Below are 16,686 nucleotides of genomic sequence, written 5' to 3' on the forward strand. Positions count from 1 at the left end.
GACATTGAGTTGGGATGTGAATTTCTCTTCCTCTTTTGCTTAAATCCAGTTCACATTTATGCCCCCACACAGTAGCTATGGTGCTCACTCCCCTGGGAACTTGGCAATTTTCATGTAAATGTGGCCAATTTTGCATCCCACCTTTTAATGCTGGGCCAAGCCATGGCAGTAACTGCTCTTCCATGTGGTGCTGTTCAATCTAAAGCCCAGCAAAATGGATTACAGGAAAATACTTGTGACACAAATATTTATAACCAGCCACAGGTGCTGGATAAATATTTTATTATCAAGGGGGTCCAACTCAAACCAAATAGTGGCTTATGCTTCATATTGGCTGCAGGTGTGTGTTAAAGCCCCAGCAGAGGGTGTTTATGTATTTAATAGGCTTAAGTTTTATTCAGCTGTCAGTCCTCTGAGAGATGCTGCTGCCCAGTGGTTTAGTCTGAAAACATCCAGAGTGCTTAATGCCTGGTAAGATTGGTCCTGAAGGAGGTTTTGGGTACACAGGGTTGAGGAAAAAAGAGTTCATGCCCATTTATGCTGCAGATTAGCATCAGGGAAACGTTTCTGGGTTAAAAAAAAAAAAAAAAAAAAAAAAAGCACTTTAAATAACAGCTGCTTGGTTATGTTTGGATGTGTTGTTACCTGTTGGGGTATTTATTTGCCAGGTTTCTATTTGTTGCCACTTAAGAGGCTTCTGATAAAACAAGGAAGCCTGGATGAGCATTTGGCTTGGGAAGGGTACAGGCTGGAAGCTCTTCTTTACAAATACTCATGGTTTCTGCAGGGAAATTTCATCCACAGGCAGAGGGTCTCTCCCAGCCAGGTGTACTGACATGTGGTTGAAGGATTGGACTCAATCCTGGTCAGAAGTCCACCAGTTGCAGGAATTTCTGCAGCTGGTAATGCCTTTCTTCATCATATTCTTCCCTTCAGGTTCATGCTATGTCAGCTGCCAAACATGAGAGTCTTCCCCCATTGAATCAACACAGAAAAAAGCAGTAAAATTGTCTCAGCTGACCTGAGGTGTCTCAGCATTCTCTGATGAGGGAGTACACAAGCTGCTGGGGTGCTTGAAAATGGTCTTGGAATCCCTGAGGCATCCACATAACTGGACCAACACCCTGATCCTGCCTGCAGCTGCTGCAGTGCCCCAGAGAAGAGTTAAAATCAAAATCAAAATGAATAGCATCAGGCAAGAAAGAGCAAATCTGTCCTGGAGTCTGGGGATAACCAGGAAACCAGCCTAGCATGGGCTTGGATGGCTCAGTGTAGTGTCAGAAAGTCTTAGGTCTCATTTGAACTGGAATGCTGAATAATACTAAAGGAATTGAAGCCCAGCATCCTAACATCATTTCTAAAACCCAGAACCAGCCCTGTGTACACACAATCTCTTCTGTGACCTAACCTGATCTGATCTTCTAACACTTGGATACCTCCTCCCAGCCTCCTGCTCCAAGACTGCTCCAGTACTACTTCCCAAAGCAATTTCAGGCTCTGTGTACACCTGCTTGATGTTATACCAGCTTTTATCTGATCAGAAATCCTCTCCCTTCCTGTATTTATTGCTCAAATGTAATCCAGCCTTCTCTCAGTCTCCTGTTAACACAACCACACGAGACAGGTTATTTAACCTCCCCTGAGCTCTCATTCCTGAACAGCTCTTTTCCCATTTACCTGTTTAAAATCATCTTAAAATCATCAGTGCACTCTGACAGCTCCATGAGGATGCTGCAGTGCCTGAGCCAGTGCCAGGGCTGGGAAAATTTCACCTGACACCTCCTGCATCTGCTGTCACATCTGCCCTGGCCATGGAGTGCAGGAGGCTGAGCATCCCTGGCTCATTCTGCAGTGAGCCCAGGTTGCCCTCCTCCCCAGCATCCATTGGTTACACCTCAGTGTGCAGCCACAGACCTTCTTCTTGGCCCCCAGGTGAATTATGCTCTACTTTTTTTTTTTTTTCCCCATCACATTTCAGGATTTTACTAGCCCCGGGGCTACCTCATCCTTCCTGTGAAATGAGCTAAACCACTAGTAATCGAAGAAGAGGAATCACAATTCTTTCCTTTTAATGTTGTGAAAAGATACAAGACTGAACCAGGGTAAAATATTTTAGAAGAGATGAGATGCAGCAGTTCATTTAAAAATAATTAAAGAGGAGAGCCTGGATCCCAAGATAAAGAAAACGAGGGTACCAAAGGAATCATCAGCTCAGTCAGAATCTTTCACCTTTTTTGTGTCCTGATGCGTTTTCCAAACCAGATAGTATTGTCTGTGGGAAAATACCAATGGAGAGTAAATCCAGGAGTATTTTTTTTGCAGTGGATAGAGTGGATGTTACCTGGAAGGGGAAGTTATTATTCCTCAGTGGACCAAATCCTGACCCCTAATCACATTCCCAGTCATCCATTACAAACACAGGACTTGCTGGCACTAGGGATGAGGGGAGAGGGGCTAACTTGTGATTTGAGATGCCTCTGTGTGCTGGTAACAAACCCAACCAATTAATCCTCTTTCACTGGCTTCTTCACCCACGCTGTTTATAATTTTCCAGCACATCCCAGGCTCACAAACAAATCCTGGGGAGCCACTGCACTAAATTCTTCTGCAGAGATGTTGCAAATCAATTTATGCTATTGACTGGAATAACCTTTTTCACAGCACTCTCCATCTGCATGCATTTGTACATAATAACCAGCTATTTCTCTGATCCCATTTCCTAATTCTTTTCAGTGAGCACGATGGCTTTTTGCTATCTGCTTAATTTTCCCCCCTGCTCATTGGTAACGTGTAACAAAGGAGATGAAAAATTCTTGCTGTGTCTGCTTGTAGTGAAAAGGCACTGGCTTGACATAGAAACTCTGGGTTGATGTATCACAAATCACAAGATTTTAGATGATTTAAGCCTACTGGGGGGTTCTTCTTCTTGTCTTCCCCTTTCTCCTCCTAAAAGTTGGCCACGCAGAGCCTGGACACACCACTCCTTGATGCCTTTTGTTTGCATGACAACTCCCAGCAGGTTCCCAAATCCAAATCCCAGTGCTCCAGGGTTACATCAGACCCTCTGTGTCAGCCAAGCGTGGATGAGGAGGTCTCACCTCCCCCTGCCCACCAGAGGGGACTCTGTCCTGGGGCAGGACTGGCTGGGATCCCCCTGCCTCACCAGGGCAGATACTCCAGAAATCAAACCTCCTTAGAACACTGCCCACCTCCCTGGCATGGTTATTACTAAAAACACTGAACACCACCTTTCTCAGAAAGGTCAAACACATGCTGGCTGATGGCTGGCACCCCTTCACTTTCCCCCAGTAATTTCAAGTTGCTCTCTGCTGGCTCCCAAGGATTTGCTTCACACAGAAGCAGAACCAAGCAGCTCTGTGTTCCTGTGTGGCTTTTATAATTTCCTTCCTGGGATGGGGGAGATGTGTGCTGATTGTTTGTTTGTTTATCTGTTTAATCTCCTCTCTGTGGTGCCTGCCTTGCACTCCCCCACTCTCTCCCAGTGCCTGCTGTTATTCTTGGCATCCAAATCAATGCTAACTGGGATGTAATCAGCCTGTGTTTTACTGACCAACATTTGTTTCACTGTCAGCTTGCATTTCAGCTTCTGCTCTGATGCCAGTTACTGTTCTGCTGCCTGGTGCACAGCTCTCAGGGCTTTGCTGGGTGCTCTTCACCACCTTTTGGGCCTCTTCTCATTATTTCCAGGTCTGTATCAGTGCTGGCTCTTGCCTGCTCTCACGTATTCACCTCCTGCTAATCCCTAAACTCATCCACCTCTACTTTCTAGCTGCATGTCCTGGCTTTACTCTACCCTCCTGTATTTGCAGGTTCATGCAGCCACAAGGCTCTACAGAATATACCTTGATTTTAAGCCTAATATGATAAAATATTAAATAAGTAGCTCCTGAGAAGGCACATTCACATAAGATGCCAGTTGGAGTGTTTTGCCATAGAGCTGCTTCATTTCATTCTGCCTATAATCATGAAATTGCTCCAAACCTATTTCACTCAATCCCTGCTTTTCCAGATTTGTGTTTTATTGATCACTAGAAGCATGGGTTGTGCTGAACAAATAGAAATGTCACTGCCTGGTCATTTATCTACATATTGTCTGAGTATGCTGGGAGTAGATTATGTAGATCAGGCTTTGATTTTTGTAAGAGGCCACAATTGAAATGATCTTGAAGAAAAGCTGGTTTCTACCCATTATGGTTCCACCTCTCCCACTGGGATCCCTCTCAGTCACCTTTTTAGACAAACTGCATCCTAAAGAAGCTCCTACACACCAAAGTCACCTCTGAAAATGCCCCTCAGCCCCACAGATATCTCCACAAAGTGCAACAGCTTTATCCTGGCACAGGCTGCAGTTGAGATGATGCTGGCTGGCCATGATGCAGCCACCACCTGGGACCTCTTTGTCACCTTTTTCACCTTCAGCAGGTGAAAGCCCTGGAGAGCTAAGAATATTTGGGTGCCATGAGGTTTGTATGGACATCTCACACCTACGAACATCAAAAAAAAAGATCCTCAGTCCCTTCATGCCACTCACAGCAGGAGTTCTCAACATTTTATCCTAAACATCACTCCCCCTTTTTTTTTTTTTGTCCCAACTTCCCAGACAATGTCAGTTGACCTTGTGTCAATGTCCCCAGTGACACTGATGTAAACTGAAAGGTGTACTGGTGTACACTGGTAGGCATATTCCCTTCTCCTTGCAGAGCAGGGTACACCTGAGAAAACACTGGATTTCTTTGGGGTAAATTTCTTGCTCCCCCAGTTCCAATGCTGGAGCTGCAGACCTGGGAAGCTGGATGTGCCTCTGCAAGTAGAAAGGGGTAATGAAACTGCAAAAATACATTAAAAAAAAGACCTGCAGAGGAGAGGAGGAGGTGAGAACAAGCAGTGCCAGAGCAAAGACACCGAGGTTGGTGAGGAGTGAGGGGGAGAGGTGCAGAGAGGTCCCCCCAGCCCGTGGGGAGGTGGCAGCTGTGTCCCTGCAGCCCACGGAGGACCAGGGTGGGGTCACTGTGGATCTGTAGCCCCTGAAGTGTCACAGGTGGGCAGAGATGGAGCTGCGGCCTGTGGGGGGTAACAGAGAGGGTGAAATGTGGGGCTGCAGCCATGGAGGAGCCCGTGGCAGAGGAGGTGACTGCACCCCATGGGAGGAACTCATGGCAGAGGGGTTCCTGAAGGACTCTCCTATCAGAGGGACCCCGGGTTGGAGCAGGGGAAGAGTGTGAGGAGTCCTGAGGAGGAAAGGAGCAGAAACCCTGTGTGGGGAACTGACCCTGAACCCCCCTGCCTGTCCCCTGTGCCCTGAGGGGAGGTGGGAGTGCAGTGATCCAGGCCTGGGAAGGAGAAGCTCCCTGTCCTTGTCTCAATTCCTGAGGCTTTGGGTGTATTTTCTCCTCCCTGTCTCACAGGGGGTGGGGGTCTGGTTGATACCAGCTTGGCCAAACCCAGGACACGTGGTAGTCACCATGTGGGAGCTGTGGATAAAGTGGCAGCAATGCAGACAGAGCAGGTGGGTTCCTGCATCACTTATCCAGTCTCCAGGAGCCCTTCTCCATCATCCCATAGCTGACAGGTTCCTGGAGGACATCAGGTTTCATCCTCTAACATACAAGAAAAGCCAACTGCAAAGACCTGAGCAGCTGGGAAGAGCACTCACACCAGAGAACCAGAGAAGAGCTGAATATTAATTGTTTTTTTTTTAAAGTGTCCTCAGTTTAGAGAAGCAATGAGCTAAACCACTAATAATCAAAGAGGAGGAATCACAATTCTTTCCTTTTAATGCTGTGAATAAGGAAGAGATACAAGACTGGACAAGGGTAAAATATTCTAGAAGAGATGAGATGCAGCAGTTCATTTAAAAATAATTAAAGAGGACAGCCTGGGTTCCAAGATAAAGAAAACAAGTGTACCAAAGGAATCATCAGCTCAGTCAGAATCTGTCAGCTTTTTTGTGTGGCCTGATGTGTTTTCCAAACCAGATAGTATTGTCTGTGGGAAAATACCAATGGAGAGTAAATCTAGGAGTATTTTTTTTGGAACAGATAGCGTGGATGTTACCTGGAAGGGGAAGTTATTATTCCTCAGTGGACCAAATCCTGACCCCTCATCACATTCCCTGCCATCTTTAAGATGTTGGGATTTTCTTGTAGGTAACCACGTTTGCTGACTTCTCTCTGGGTGAGCAGTCACAGAGAAATCTGAAAGAAAAAGTGAATCCTCTGGGCTGCAGGCAGCTCTCCCTTTAAGCAAGGCCAAGCAGCTGATGTGGATGATGGCAATAAGTGGCTGGGCTGCAGAAGGTCTGGAGTTTTTGCAGAAGGTCAGACCAGCTAAAAAGGGAAATGGCAGAAATCTCAGCAGTGTGCACAAGAAAGAAACTCTTGATAAAACAGCTTTAGCTATGGAGTCATAGCTTGAAGTAAGGGGTTCTGCTGGCTGTTAGCAGTGCTTATCAGTGTTAGCAGTGCTTATCAGTGTTAGCAGTGCTTCTGGGTGTCAGCAGCCCACCTGGGTCAGTGTCTTCCTCTGTGTGCAACATCTCTGGCCACACTCCCAGAAAAAGGTAAGAGCCAAGTGCAGGTCTCCTGCCTCCTGCATCTTTTCCTAGCCCAGGGAGCATCCTGGGCTGACCTGGGGGTTTAGGGATGAGGGCTTAGGGGGGATGTGGGGTGGGTGCAGCTGTGAAGGGCTGAGGGTGATGCTGGGGGAGTGAGAAGCTGAGAGAAATCAGAGGGTTGTGCTAGGGGCAAGCCAGGAGTTCAGCTTTCTTTTTAGACTCTCACAAGTGTTGTTTGGAAACGTAGAGAAAAAGTCTGAGCTGCCCCAGCACTAAAGGATGAATTTCCTGTCTGAAGGGAAATACTGAGGCAGGATAAAACTCCTTTTGTGAGAACAGCCAAAACCATTTCTTTGATCTAGCTGGGCTTAAACCTCATCCATATGTTTATTAGACTCCTCTTATCTGAGCCATATGCCTGCTTGCAGCTGCATTGCCCTGCTCACACAGCAGTGGAAAAGACTCAAAATGCCTAAAAAGCATATCACTCTTTTATGTGCTCTGAGGAATCCCAGCTGTCACCCATGTCATCCACTCTCCTAAGTCCATAACTACCTTCAGTACTCCTTACTTTCCACTTGCCCATTCCTCTCTCCTCCCAGTCTTTCCTTCACCCTGGTCCTCCTTCTCTGACCACCCCCTGCCACACCATCCCCTTCTGGCCACTCCTTTCCTCTCTGCTTGCTCAGTTCACCAAGTGAATGGCTGCTCTCAAACCCAAAAGTCTCTTTGAGGTGACCATTTGGCACCCCCAGAAACCCAGGACCCTCCTCGGGGGAAGGAATCACCTCGGGGTGATGCCAAGGAACTGCTGCAGGGTGTCAGACACCAGGGATGAGTGCTGATAAATTCCCAAAAATGAAGAAGGCTTCAGTACTGATGGTTGCCTGCACCCCCAGGGCTTCTCTGTGTTTTGCAACCAGGGAAAAGGTTTGGCAGGGAATAACACGGAGAGGAGCACAGGAATGGGGAAAGAGGACAAGGTCACAGACTCAAGACACAAGCTCACAGAGGAAAACAACTCCAGGAAGTGCCCAGTTTTGGCAGGTCCCTCAGCCTCCCCTGAGCAGCATGTTAATGATGAGAAACAAGAGGGACAGGGCACAGCCAGGACACCAAGATGCTGGTGCTCAGCCCCTGGTGTCTGTGCTTAAGGCAAGGGCTGCAGCAAAGGACAGGGAGCAGAAGAGGGTAAAGAGGCTGAGAGCAATGGTCTGCAATAATGTGAGCTGGTTCTCAGCACTTCTTGCACTGAATCTTCATTAAAATGAAAATAAATAAAGAGGATAACGTTGGGTGTGTACTAGGAAGATCAGTGAGGGCTCCTGATATTAAAAGTGGTGTAAAGTCCATCTTCTAGTCCCTTTCAGATGGACAGCCAAGGACACACTCTGGGTACCCCTCTGGTACTGGGGGAGCAAGGCAGGGGCACACAGTTTGGTTAAAAACCCAGATTTATTGTCCTGCTCCAGCCTGTGCTGATCAGCTGCAGGGATGTCTGACAGATAACCCATGAAGTTCCAGTTGCACACATTATTCATCCCTTTTCACACCTTTTCCTTTCCCAAGTATGTATTTTCTCTTTCTCCATGGGCTCCATCTTTGCTGGTTTGGCTTCCATCACCCATCTCCTCATCTCTCTATGTTTCACTTAAAGGGAGTTTCCCATGCTCTTATTTCACTCTCTGAAAAGCCTGGTATTTTTTTTTCCCAGCTCCTCTTTAATTAGTGCTGTCCCAGGTGTGGCTGACCAGCTGCTTTCCCCTTCCATCCTCACCAATGCTGGGCTCTTTTCCCCATTGGTTTTCTCTTAGTTCAGCCTTGGGTCTGAGCACCTCTATGCAGACCTTAACAGCCCAGAGCCTGCAGACTCTAAACATTTTATGGCCTTATTCATGTTTGTTGCTTTCAAAAAAAGGTCCTTTCTCTGTGCTACCACAGAGTAAGGCCAAAAGAAAGGAAAAAAAAAGGCAAATTCTAAATCATGTGAATTTCACATGCATAATGCCAGTCTCTCCCAAGCTGTTCAGCTGGCATGAACAGTGCACCCACCTTCAACGTTTCACACATTCCTGATTTTTTGTTTTTTTTTGTTTTTGTTTTTTTTTTTTTTTGTTTTTGTTTTTTTTTTTTTTTTTTGTTAAAAATAGAATCATAGAATCATAGAATTGGCTGGGTTGGAAGGGACCTCAGAGATCATCAAGTCCAACCCTTGATCCACTCCCCCCGTGGTTCCCAGCCCATGGCACTGAGTGCCACATCCAGGCTCTTTTGAAATATCTCCAGGGATGGAGAATCCACCCCTTCCCTGGGCAGCCCATTCCAATGGCTGAGCACCCTCTCCAGAAAGAAATTCTTTCTAATGTCCAACCTAAACCTCCCCTGGCACAACTTGAGACCTCTTGTGCCCTCTTGTCTTGCTGAGAGTTGCCTGGGAAAAGAGCCCAACCCCCCCCTGGCTCCAACCTCCTTTCAGGGAGTTGGAGAGAGTGATGAGGTCTCCCCTGAGCCTCCTCTTCTCCAGCCTCAACACCCCCAGCTCCCTCAGCCTCTCCTCATAGGATCTGTGCTCGAGTCCCTTGCCTTCAAACCCAGATCAGACTTCCTAATAGGGACCTGGTGTTCATGGGAAGAAGGAAAACCTTTTCAGGCTGTCAGCTTTCCTCACACCAGTGGTTTGGCTGTTTGCTTTTTGTGCCCTCTCTGCCTGTGCCCTGTGTTTGCTGTGGGACCAATTGTACCTCCCCTGCCCAGAGATGATTGCTGGGGCTGGTGGGTGCTCTTGGCAGCAGGATCCATGATTTTCATCCTGATCTTGGAGACAGTAAGAGAGAAATCCCTCTCTCTGGACATTCTGCCCAAGTCTGTAACAACTTGACATCTTGATTTACTGCCTGATGTGTTGGGGCACAAGTGTTGCACAAAGGGACTTTTACCAAGGGCATGGAGTGAGAGGACAAGGGGTTTTGAGCTGGAAGATGGGAGATTGAGGTTGGACACTAGGAAGAAATTCTTTAATTGGAGGGTGGTGAGACCCTGGCAAAGGTTTCTTGGGGAAATTGTGGATGCCCCATCCCTAGAAGTGTTCAAGATCTGGTTGGATGGGGCTTGGAGCTTCCTGGACTGGTGGGAGGTGTCCCTGCCCATGCAGGGGGATGGGAATGGGATAATCCTTAAGGTTCCTTCCAACCCAAACAATTCTGTGATTCTATGAAAGTCTTGGTAGAGCTAGGGTTAGGTCCTGCAGGACCATCCAGTGGAGCAGGAGCCTTCAAACACTGGGCATGGAGCTGAGGGAAGAAGAAAGGAGAAGATACAGAGACAGGGACCCTGCCAAAAGCAGAAGGAAAGGAGGAGTAAGATATGTAGGGAAGGAGCATGGATTTAAACTTCTGTAACTGACAGAGAGAGAAAAGACTTTCATCCTCTACAATTTACTGTTTCCACTGAGAGCTTCTGAAAGAAAAGCCCATAAATCATGTTGGTTTTCTTAGTGGGAAGGTGAACTGAGGAAGGGGGGAAATCTCACAAACCCATGTTCTAAACCTCTCTGAGAATGAAGGGTGACACCAGGCAAGCTGAGCTGCCACCTGAATCTCTGCTTGGAGACTCTGCCTGCTCTTAGGAACTGACAGAGAGGCCTCATTTTGGAATTCCCATGGGCAGCCCCTTAGTAAATGTGGTGCATTTGCTCCTGCAAGCCAGGAGTGGAACCAGAAATACAAAATATTGCCTGAGTGTGGGGGCTCTAACTAGTGAGCATCCCCAGTCCCCTGGGTCCTTCCCCAGGGGGAATTGTCCTGGTTTGAGCTGGGAAAGCCCCAACTCCATTTTTTAGTAAATTTACTTTTCATTTTAATAATCAGCCCAACCTAAAACCATGCCATGTAATGGCTGAGGATCCTTCGCCCCTGGCATTTGCCATGCTAAGTTGTTTGTGCAGAAAGTCATGGCTCGTTCTGGTGATCAGTCCTTTAAATTAAACACCCTATTTTCTGATGCAGGGCTTGCAGAGGCACTTCAGACTCAAACACACCACTTTTGAATAGCTGTGGAGCAGGCTTCAAAGCTTGAGGTCATTCCTAGATGGTGTGGGACTGAGCTGTGAGGGGGAAGGTGCTCACATGCACCATGCAAATATTTGAATCCTCTTCCAGCACTACCACTTTGCCTGGAATATCTGAATTATTTCAAGTGTTGCCATGTCTCCAGCACATCTGGCTTTATAGATCTGTCTAATCATCACACATTGCAAGTTTGTATAATGTCAGTGTTCTAAAAGGACAAATCCTTCCTGGCTGAAGCTGGTCAATGAATGGATGGTCTGACATTTCAATTTCTTTTGATCTTTCACCTGTAAAAAGGGAGAGGGACTGAAAGTCCCTCAGCCCCAGCTTGCTGGGACAGTAAATGCACCCCTATTCTTTTGTATTCAGACATGACAGTGCATGGAAAAGTGCAGGAAAAGTGCCAATATTTTTTTTTTTTCCAAAAGAAGAGAAATGCCACGTGGTTAGACAGGACCATGAAGAGGAGAGAAGCCCCCTGCGTGGCTGTTTTAAGCAAGCTCCCACTTCATTCAGGGTAGGGATGGGTTCTGCAGGGAAAGGCAAAACAAAAAGCAAAAAGAGCCCTGTAATCCAATCCATTGCTTGAAGAAATGACCTCAGCTGCAGTGTCTCCTAGCACCCAAATGGTTCAACTGATATTACAAGACCATTAATGTTACAGTGTGTTTTATTATACTCATAACCTGAGATAAGGGAAGGAGAAAAGAGATTCGTCACAGATGTCTTCAGTAGAAATTCTCTGCAAAGGTAAATGGCTGACGTGCCAGGAGATGGCCTCTCTCTTAAATTTATGGCACTCCCCAAAGGATTTTAGAACCAAATAATGTCTGAACTGGCAGTGCTGTGCAGCAGGCTGTGTATTTGACATGGTGGTTAAAGGAAAGGCAGTAAATAAAGGTGACACAGCTGCAGCAACAGCCAAACAGCATCCTGGAAACTGCTTTTGCTGTGGGAAAATGCATTATTTGGGTGACAGGACCTGATTGACTGAGGGGGGAGAGTCAAGGAAAAGTTGGATGTGGGTCTGGTTTGTCTAGGGTCACACAAGGCAGAGTCCCTCATACAGTGGGTGATCATCTGCTGCCTCCCATCTGGCTGGAACTGGGAATGGATTGGGGTTCTTCCCCTATGTTTGATGGCTGAACAACAACAACAAAAAAAATCAAAAAAGAAAATAAGTACTTGAAAATAGACTTTTAAAAAGTAACTGTTTTGAAACAAAATCATGTTCTCAGTCCCTTTTATATTTTCTTTAATGTATTCAGAACTAAACAATTAATTTGGCCAAAATTCATAGACTGAGTTCTCCTGGAGCTTCTTTGGACATTGGGAAGGATATGGGAGATATCAAATAGCAGTGGCAGCCTCCATTACTGCAGTCTTAGCCCACTTGACTAAAAAGATGAGTATGGGTGCCTGTTCCCTGGATACAGACATGGTTTTCCATCTTTGCAACAGGGCCAAAGGAGCATAATAATTGGGCACAGCTACACTCCTGAAGGAGGGTGGTGTCACCATTCTATCTTCCAGCTTTCCTCTGGATACAGCAGATACCACCCACATCTCCCAGTGTCTGCAAATATCACCCATGTCTCCCCTGATCCCTTGGGACACTTTGCTGTTTCCTGCCCTTTTATCTCAAAAGGTGACAGATGCAGGGGGTAGAGGTTTGTTTCTGCATCCCACCTGGATGCATCCATACTCCAGCAGGTCCTAAACTGGGACCAGTGCTTTCACACCTTGACTTCTCTCATTTAGTTTGGCATAAATGATGCCATAATTTGCTTTCCAGGCAGAGGTTTATACTTATTAATGAAAAAAAAATAGTTATGCTGTCCTCATCACATTGGAGGGAAGGTCTGTGTTCACCTTCACTTTTTCCATTTGTTGAACATATTTTTTATATAAATGTTTTTCTCTTCAAGTAACTGATGGGCTGAAGTTTGCAGATCTTCTTACTCTTGCTCTTCACCCTTTTAGTTTAAACTTCAGGAGGATGATTCTTGTCAGAATGATGGCTTTCTCCTCACCGATTGCTCTAAAAATCTTTTTCCAGAAGGTCATGGCTCAAAATCTGTGGAATAAGGAAATATTGTAAGGCACTAGATGTGATGGAGACTTGTGAAAATCATATATTATCTCTATTTCTTCTGCCTTTTTATTGGTATATAAGGAGCACCTACTTATTAAGCAGAGGGAAGTTCTCCTCCTGGAGAAAAGAAATAGAAGTGAAAATATACAGCTAATGTAAAAAGCTGGCAATAAATAGCCTGGAACTGCACTCACGTGTATCTAGTGTATAAAAGTGGCATGTGAAAACAGGATTTATAAAGCCCATTAGTTCTTGAGAGGGAGATCTTCTGGGATCAGAGTTTTCATTGCAAACTTTATTACATAGATCACATAAAACAAGATGTTGAGTGCCTGAAGCAAGGAAGCAGCCTGAGGTTCAGAAGCTGCAGCCCACTTGCTGCTTTCAGAAGCCTGAATTAGTTGAGATTTCGAATGGCAAACTCTGATGAACAAGTTGCTCTGTACAGCAATAGGTGGAAACTCTTTCATAACCCCCCCTGCCACTAATGCAGAAAAATAAACCCAGTAGAAACTGCACTCAAAGTTTCCATAAAGTCAGAACATGCTGGGACAGCATCTTCAGTTTGACACAAATATGGACCTAGTAAGGTATCAGGACTTATTTTATTTTATTTTTTTAAATAAAGTCTCCAAGCTAAAAAGGAAAAAGATGAACTTCTAGAGGACCAATGGCCAGAAGGGACTGGCATTTAGCACAGGCTGGGATGTTTCCTGCTGTCATCACTGACAGGTTGAATATGGGGGCACAGAACACCTGATTCTGTGATGAGTTTTGCTGCCAGGGAGTCTGCAACCATGCCCAGGTCAGGGAAGGACCTAAACAAGCAGAAGACCTTTATCTACAGAAAGGATTTGCATTCTGAGGGGTAATTTCAAGTCTAAAGACACACACCATAAGGCTATCCCTGCCAGTGGCAAAATATCTGTCAAGGCTCTAAATATATTATTGTTTGGTTGGGTTTTTTTCCAAGAAAGGTATTGCCACCAGCTCAGGGTGATTCTGTGTCTGCTTGATAGAATTATCTCTAAAAAGTATTTCTGGTTTAATGGTGAATCCCTGCAGCTACTGTGAGCAAGGCATGATCCCAATACAGCTTCATGGAGGAAAAAAATGTGGTTCTGGAACAAATAATAAATGCTCAAGGCCAATGTTCAAAAGGCCAATATGCTTCAGGGAAACTGAATGGGGAAGGATTATATCACAAATTATTTGTATGGTTAAATAGAAAAATTCTTGTGATGCCTAAAAGTCATAATAATTTTAGGTTGATCTTATGCCTACCAGTATATATTTATCATATAGGAATATTCCTATCAATATATTTTTATATGTGTGCAAAAATATGTCATTGCTATTTTTTACTTCTTACAGTGGGAGGTTTTAACTGAGATGTTAAACTGACAGCTACAGGTATGGACCTGTCTCATATTCTGTTAACAGCATTTAATTAAAAAAACCCCACCAAATGCTAAAACCAGTCTATGATCAGTCAATACTAAAACCAAAGGAACTGAAATCTGATTAATTAATGGATTTTTATTTGACTCCTGAGCAGAAGGGAATCATGCAGCACAATTCAAATACCTATTTGTGACAAAAAAAAAATCTGCCTGGCCCTGTGTCAAACGATTTATAAGCAGGGGAATAGCACATGAGCAGAAAGAGTACATTACTTCCATGTAGGATAATAATACTGCAGGAATAGAATGATCTGCTCCAGGGCTAATGCTCTTCCTTAGCATGCTTTGGGCCAAAGAATTCAATAAAGATCTTAAAATTTAATCTCTTTGCTTACTGCAGTTAAAGGTTGAGGTGACTCGATCATCATCCACATGCATGGAAATAAGAGAAAGGAAAAAAAAAAAGGAGAAGAATCCTTGGTGCTTTAGCTATCTATCTATCTATCTATCTATCTCTATTTCTGTATTCCCTGGCCAGTTTGAATTCAGAAAATTCTGCACTTTAGGCTGTAATCTACTAATACAGATGCAAAGCAATTCTGAAATCCTTCTCTTAGCTCAGCAAAGAAATGTCAAGCTATTAAACTATGAATATCATGAACTAGATAAGGAGAAGCGTGCATGTGTAAACATGATTTATCTGGGTAGTTTAGAGCAGAGTCTCCAAGGACTGGACTTTAATTCTTGGTCTTGGTCAAACATCAGGTTCAGCTCTGAACAAAGCTAAGTTACTGCCTGGCTGGCTGAAATGTTGCCTTGCACTTTTAAAAGCTCTGTTTTTAGGGATTTAGGAGAAACAGCTGATGCAGGGGGAAATCCTGATATGGAAAAGGTGGGAGTAAATTTTTAAGCTCCATCAACAAGTAGAAATCTCTTCGGGTTATGTAGAGCTCTTGTTCAAAGTCTGTTTTGGAGTTATGCTGGGAACTGTACACACAAATGAAAATGTGAATATTTTATTCTCTGGTGAACAACAATTGCTCCACATGGAATCAATGTTTGCAGTGTGAAGCAAAGAAAGACAAATTAGGATGAAGTCAGAAAAGTATAATAATAGGAAACACTGTTTTTAAGCCCCCTGGTACCATTTTCTACCTAATTCTTTAAATAAGCTTTTACTGGACCACGGAAAGAATTAGTAGTGCTTGTTCAGAGCTGCTCCCTGCTGTGCTGTGTGAAGCATCCTACTGCTAAATGCAGGATTATTTATTTCCCCCAGGTGTTAGGAAACAGAAGAAGCAAAGCAGATTGATCCTTGAGCAAATGGGATGGCAAGGGGCAGCTTTGGCTTTGTCCTGGCTGTGCAGCAGGGATGGGAGACCCAGGGAAAGCAAGGAGAGGGGAGGAATGGAAAAGGCAACTCCTGAAACCACAACAGAGCAGGGCAGGGAACTCAGTAAAGACCTCAAATTTTTATGTACTATAAATATATATTTGCCCAGGGCTGGGCTGACACATCAGAGGGGGTCTGCAGGGACAGCCAGGTCCTCATAAAATAGCATCATCAGAGCAGGAATTAGCAGGAATCTGCAAGTGGAAGACTTTTTTGAGGAAAAGGGAGAGAAACTTGGAAGTTGGCATTCATTCAAGGGGGAATAGTTATTAAAATTAACTAAAATTAGTAGTTATTAAAATGTGTGGCCAGGCCTGCAGGCTGGAGGCTGCAGAGGACAGGTTGGTAGATTCTGTAACTTGATGAAGAAGTAATTCAGGTCTGTTCCCTAACTGGTGTCTTGTTTGTCTAGGAAATGGGATATATACATTTTTTTAGCCCTTCCTGATGCTATCAGCTTCCCCACAGTGTCTCTTTTCTGTCATCTTGCTGCAAAAATCCAAGTAACCTTAAAACCTCTAGCAGTTAATCCAGCTCTGCAAAACTGTCTCCAAAATGCACCAGTATAAACCCTAAACATGACACATACTGCATTTTAAGGCTCATTTTTAGGTGTTTTAGCCTCAAAATTATCCTTTTGGTACAGCTGTCAGTGTGACTCTTTGTGGCTAGATCATTTCTCTCCACACACAAATGTTTTCTGAAAGCAGAGGCAGATTATCAGCCTTGTTTCATGTGAAGGTGCTGGTTATTCATCACACATTTTCAGGCTGAAACATAGGACCCAATGCTAATTAAGTCCCTCCTCTCTGTGCTTCTGTGGAAAGTGACTCCCTGATGTTCCTTGCTGTCTTTCATTTGCAATTATGGGAACCTGAAAGCTTTTTTTATCTTTCTCTTAGATCATACAATTTCTATTCTTACCTTGCACAATGGTTATCTGCAGAATTGACATGATTGCTCTGAAAATTGCACCTAGCTCATGAAAGCTAAAATGGCTATAAAATTGGTAACTATTCTCTCTTCCTGAGATCTCAGAGCAGGCTTGAATACACTGAACATTACTAAATTTGCTGCCATCCCTGTAGAAGCATTTCATTCATGGGAAGCTATGGTCTTTGTCTGGAGGTAATAATGGGTCTGTGTCCTCCTGT

The sequence above is a fragment of the Heliangelus exortis genome, chromosome 3, assembly GCF_036169615.1.
Source record: "Heliangelus exortis chromosome 3, bHelExo1.hap1, whole genome shotgun sequence".
NCBI lineage: Eukaryota > Metazoa > Chordata > Aves > Apodiformes > Trochilidae > Heliangelus > Heliangelus exortis.